Source organism: Topomyia yanbarensis, chromosome 2, assembly GCF_030247195.1.
Source record: "Topomyia yanbarensis strain Yona2022 chromosome 2, ASM3024719v1, whole genome shotgun sequence".
Taxonomy (NCBI): domain Eukaryota; kingdom Metazoa; phylum Arthropoda; class Insecta; order Diptera; family Culicidae; genus Topomyia; species Topomyia yanbarensis.
The window spans coordinates 194,854,392-194,860,391 of NC_080671.1; the positions used below are offsets into that span (position 1 = coordinate 194,854,392).

General features: G+C 39.1%; 2 long non-coding RNA genes across 2 annotated transcripts; both read right to left on the bottom strand.

Annotated features, from left to right (window-relative positions):
• Window positions 1-821: 821 nt before the first annotated feature.
• Window positions 822-2,505, bottom strand: LOC131682563 (uncharacterized). The gene is made up of 3 exons (XR_009304107.1): window positions 1,915-2,505; window positions 1,742-1,852; window positions 822-1,682 (listed from the first exon to the last, which is right to left on the bottom strand). It is a non-coding gene; the product is annotated as an uncharacterized LOC131682563 (long non-coding RNA).
• A 4-nt stretch (window positions 2,506-2,509) lies between these two features.
• LOC131682562 (uncharacterized) lies at window positions 2,510-3,517 on the bottom strand. The gene is made up of 3 exons (XR_009304106.1): window positions 3,415-3,517; window positions 3,096-3,343; window positions 2,510-2,792 (listed from the first exon to the last, which is right to left on the bottom strand). It is a non-coding gene; the product is annotated as an uncharacterized LOC131682562 (long non-coding RNA).
• Between the last annotated feature and the right edge of the window lie 2,483 nt (window positions 3,518-6,000).

Here is a 6,000-nt window from a genome sequence, read left to right on the forward strand (position 1 = left end):
GAATATCAACTATCTGAAGCAAAAAAAAGACGTTAAACATAAATTTATAAATATACCCTAATCCTATAATCAACTAAGGCTATCTGTCGATTCTAAGGCAGGAACGCTAATGATGTGACCATCAAGAATACGTCAGATAAGCTTAATTGACCCCCTTCGACACCAGTTTCGCCTTACCAAGCCGTTACGCGGGTGGCGGCGTGAAAATTGCCGTATAGGAGTTGAGAACGGCTTGAAAAACATCTGATGTTGCTCCAAATGTGTGTGATATCCAGGACTGGCAAGGTTCCATCAAGCCTAGTTTGCATTCCTTACATAACTAGACTCACTGTTCTCCATTCACCCACAACAATGAAAGAACAAATGTAAAAATATACAAATTAGTAAATGAATAACTAAATAAATAGCAAATGGGCACATAACCATGCGCCTGAGGGGTAAGTCGTTTTAACTTTACACGTGAGAAAAATAATTAGGGTTGAATTTTTTCACGCAGGACGACTGCGAAAATAAAACCATCATTGAAGGTTAGATGTTGGACGCAAAAGCAAGCCGAACAGATTGCTTACAAACTGATTCCGGGCAAGCGGGGTCAGCTGTTTGTCGTGCACAGTTGCTACCGGTACCCATCGGATCGGTTGATCAGCGAGGGCGAATTGCATGGAAGTGCACCAAGTGTAAAGTGTTTGTTGTCATCGCCGGTCGTTTCGATACACTCGAGGATCGTGGAAAGGAGCATGAGCAGGAACAGGATAAGAGTGATTCGTTCTTGGGCTATCAAAAGGAGATGACACAAGACGATCTATCGCAATTGGTGGAACTCGATGTTAAGAAGGAACAACTTACTGAGGATGACGACGACGGAAACGGCGCCAACGATGAAAATCGCTTCGAAGCATATATAATTTCTTTTAGATTTTTTTGCTGTTTTATAGCTGTCTGTTCTATCTTCTTGAAATATTTATTTACATGGTATTGAACAAAATATTTTTCATCTTCTTCTTCAAGGTGTTTTGGAAAAATTCTTGCCACTTTACTCTACTGGCCGTCCAACGACAAAATAAAAAAACAAAATCGTTTTCTTCAAGAGTTTACCCACAGATAACAGACGTTTAGGCTAGAACAAAATTTCTTCAAAAACCTGTGTAAACTTTCAAATTGATAAACGTTGGAAATCCGTGTTTCACTATTGCCATCTGCGCAACTGTTTGCTACACGTGTTTAACAGCTGCACTCTAACTGCATTGTATTGATCACTGCGTTATCTGCAAACGTTTGCCAAACGTGTTTCAGACGTCTAATTTATTCGGAATTTCAGTAGCGGGCTTTTATACACGATTCAAATCGAGCTTAAACGTCTGTTATCTGTGGTTCACTTAACTCCAAGTTATAACAATTAAACATGCACTTCACAATCCTCGCGTTACCGATCCTTGAATTAAATCCTAAGGAAATCAACTGATAGAGCTAAATAAAGTTATAGATTCACAATCGGAACAATAATGAACCAAAAAAGCTCCAGCGCCTTTCACCAGTAGCTGGTCGAAAACACTACGATCCGATCTTTTCAATAACGTCCGAATTCTCCGCGTCTAGCAGCTAAATCTTTTTCTGGAAGTGTTTTTCGAATGATCTGCAAATCATCATGCTTCGATCACTGCCCACCAGGTTGATGGCGATGCCTGTTAAAGAAGAGGGAAGAAATACAATCTATAGAATCACAAGAATGAGTCGCACTTACAGAATTTACCGGTGCGTCCAATTCGATGCAGATACGTTTCGCAATCGGCTCGTCTCTACTGATCCATCGACAGGATGAAGTTTACAATGGTCACCTGTTCGACATCGATACCTAGAGCGAAAAAATCTCTCCGTAACCTGGTGCTGCAGACAGAATCAAGTGGTGGAACTTACCCCAAGACAAAACGTTCGTTGTAATCAATACCTTCTTTAGTCCGGCTCGGAATCGATTCAGACCGGCAAACCATTGCTCCACCGTTAAATCACCGGACAGTACCGCTACCGAATGACCATCCTATCGGCCGTTTTGCGTGTCTGTTTCCATCGATTAACAATGCCAATCACAACTGTCCTATACTCACACGACAGAAAATGATCGCATATCCGATGGTAATCACGCCAAAGATGATCGAAATTGCTTGATATTTCTCGTCCTGGTTGCGGTACTTATTGTAGTGCTGTTTGATGTTATCTAGTGATTCTTGCTCCCGCGCTAGCTGAATCACGATCGGATCGGGTAAGATGTACTCGGCGAACTCCATTACCTCCCGCTCGTACGTGGCCAAGAACAGCGATCATAACGCCCGCTTCGTTTAGTACACAAACGGCAATTTCTCAAGGTCGAACGCCTGAATTTTATATTCCAGTCCATCAGCTTAGGTGTTTCGATGATGATATGATTAATCAGCTTCGCCCCTTTGACAATCTCCTCGCCGCGGATGAGGTAACTAAATTTGATTTCCGAACATAACTTTGTAATTTTGGCAACTGCTACCCCCTTCTGATTTGCCAGTTCATACGTAAGGGAAAGGCAAATCACCTGCGGATAGTTTTTTTAACGGATCGACTCGACTGAGCATTGTCCGCGCGAAAGCAGCGGTTTTTCTTGTTTCTGACTGACTGGGCGATCATGTGCTGGGCGGATCGGCCAACAGAGTAGGTAGAGCCGTTTCCTGAATCTTGGAAGGGGCGTTGGAATCCATAGCATAGACTCCCTGAAGCAGTTCCGGCTTCATGTGCAAAGCTTCGAAAGTTTTTTTGCATCCTCCGGGCTAAAAGATGAATCATGGATATTTTAAAGCTGATACTAGATATTTCTGGAGAAAATTTAGGATAGGACGTAAGCTACAATGAGATTTTCTTTGGGGTCTTTTTCTGTTAATTACTCGGTCGTTTTAGTATTTAGTACTCAACTCTTTGCATAATATTCTAGTAAAAAGCATCGGCTTTCGATATGTACTGGAAAATTTGTACAATGTTATAGTGACGTCGTAATTAACGAAAGAGAAAGTAAACAAAGATAATCTCTCAATGTTAATTATGTCCTAATAAAAAATTTCTCGATTTCGACTTACTTGAATGCATCTGCATCTTCCGTGTAGGAAGCTGTTTTTCTATTTCCACTAGCAGCTTGTCTTTCTTCAGGAGCAGCCAGTCAGAATTTCCATAATTAACGAACTCAAAACTGCAGGTTCAGCCGTTTCTACGGGAGTAACCGTCGCTGGTTCTACTGCCGATGGACTAGGTTTTTCCGCATCCTCTTTTTCCGGACTGCCAACCGCCGGCTCCGGTTTCTTATCCTTGGTGATACTCGGATCGCTACCTTTTGTATTGAAAAGAAAAATACAAATCCTATGAAACAATGATCGCTCCAAAAACAGGTTAGGCACTTACGAGAGCATAAATTTCCTAATCCTCTGCCTTTTTGACTCAGTTATCAGCAGCACTTGCCATCGTTTCGACCGATTGCATCGCAAAAGCAAATTCTATACATGTTGACAGCTTGTGATGAAAAAATACAAAAAAATCACAAATCTTGTTTTTTTTTTGTATTTTTTTATCGCATTCTGTCAAAATTTCGCAAGCCTCCAAGCGGAATAATACCACTGATCATTGAGTTCTACAAGATGACGACACAAATGAACTCATGATGAATAAAATTCATGTTTGACAATTCTCGGTGGTTTGTTTACTTTGTCAGTTTCGTGAGTGCGAGTGCAACGGGTACTCATCTGTTTCATTCGAACTCACGTAACTTCAATGTAAACAAACCACCGAGAATTGTCAAACGAAGTTCATCCGGTTCATTTTGTGGGGTTATGTCGGTGTATGTAAAACCTAATTATTTCGCAAGGAAAAAGCTTGCCGTAGTGACAGCGCATAGAAAGCAGCGCAATCTCGCGGAAGTAATATGAAATTTATCGTTTGTCGAACCGTGTCTCGGCTAATTGGAAATTTCGGTATCGTTTTCGCGAGAGCTGCGTACCGCTTACGAAATGGAAATGAAAATTTTTTTCGCGAGCATTTCGCGACGTTTTTTATGCATAGGTTTTGTATAGGAAATTTCATTTCGCAAGAGGTGCATACTTAGCTTTAACAATAAGAGATCAAAACAATTTCATAGGTATAAACAAGAACGACAAGTTTTTTTTATTAGAACGATCCAGTGAATGTTTTTAAATGAATCTTTGTGAATGAGAGAACACATTCATTTGCGATCCTTTCTGCTTTCATTCAAAACACTATATCGACATAGATCTTTCATTAGGGCTTAAATCGCAAATGTAAACAAACTGCGTTTTCGCTATTATGACATTATGCGACAAAAATACTACAAGATTGAGGTGAAAATTAGTTAAAATGGTTTTTAGTTCGATTTATAATTAAAGAAAACAAAACGGCGAAACATGCATTTTCTTCGAGATTTCGACTTAGGCCCTTCTTCTCATATGGAATATAAAGGCTAAACTTACATTTTTTGACAGAACCGGGCGTACGGTTATTATTCACAAAATTATTCTTTAAACGGCGGTTCTATTATATAAATGATAAGCAATATCTACTAGGATCATGTCTACTCGATAGTTGTTGCACATAAACATTCGAATATTTCGATATTTTCATGAAATTCGAAGAAAAGATGCACGCGCCCTATCATTTACATTGGGTTTCTATGCGCCCATTTGCTGAGCCCTATTAAAAAGTATACTGTCAAGCTCGCCCATTTACCCAGCCCTACCCAGCAAGACAGAGTCAGTTTAGCCCTTTTACCGCGCCCTTCTGAAAATTATGTACACCGTTTAGCCCTTCCGCAAATGGTGGTTGCTGAAGGGCGAAATCACGACTGGGATGCAAATTGGGCGTAAGCATTTTTTTAGTTTCTACCCACTAAAAGCACATAGGAATTAAATTCTTTGTTATATTGTCATAAGGTTTAACCAAAGATGCTTCCGGAAAAACATGGTCATAAAGTAATTTATACCTACAATAAAAACTACATTTAGAAAAGCATCGCCGTATATTGAAACTGATTTTTCTCCATTTGAGTACATTGCGACTTTGGCCCTATTGAAAGATCTGTGTCGATATATGTGATGGAGAATGAATCATTGGGTGAACACTAACATTGCCGTGCGCTGTCACTTTTTTCAGTTTTGTGTCAAAGAGAATAGGGAAAGAGACGAATAGTGTGAAGCCAAAAATACCTTGTTGAGCAGACCAATCGTGCAATGTAAATAAACATTACTTATGCCTGAGTTAGAGTAGATAAGTATTGTACATCTATCAAAAAAGAAATTTGAGTTTTCGTCAGAATTTAGTTCAATCGTGATTGTAAGGTGCATCCTAGAGTATATGATATGTATTCTCTTTGTTTTGTGTTTTGCTTCTCGCGTTTGGATGAACGCGTAACTCTACACGAGAAGGGTTGCCGAGATCGGGTTTCACAGTAAGAGCATGTTGGTGGATGATTTCAAATTTATCGTTTCGTGAAATGATTTTTCCCATGCCTGGTTAAGATACATAACCACCCCCTTTTTCACTGTAAAAGTCTATTGTACATTGAAATTTACTCTAAAAACGTTAAAGTTTATTGTTTTTGTATTGTAGAATAACACTAAAACGTACTGTAAATTATTGTAAAATGACTGTACTGTCACAGTGAAAATCATGGTTTTGTTACTGTACATTTCTATTCGAGTAGTTATTGCGTTCGATGTCGTGTAAATTTTAGTAATAACTATTTCACTGTTCCGATTTATATAAAATCATTTCACTAGTTCTTAAAGCTTAAAGTAATGTATGAGTACTTTGAAAGTAATTATTAATCGAGTAGATAGGTCCATACAAAGTTTGATAAAAAATAACATCATTTAACGCAAATTTATTAACCCTCAAAAAGGCAAGGGGTCTCAGAGGCCCGGCTAGTTACAGTTTCCTAGTCTCAATGAACTTGAAATTTGAAATACAAATGATCGAGCG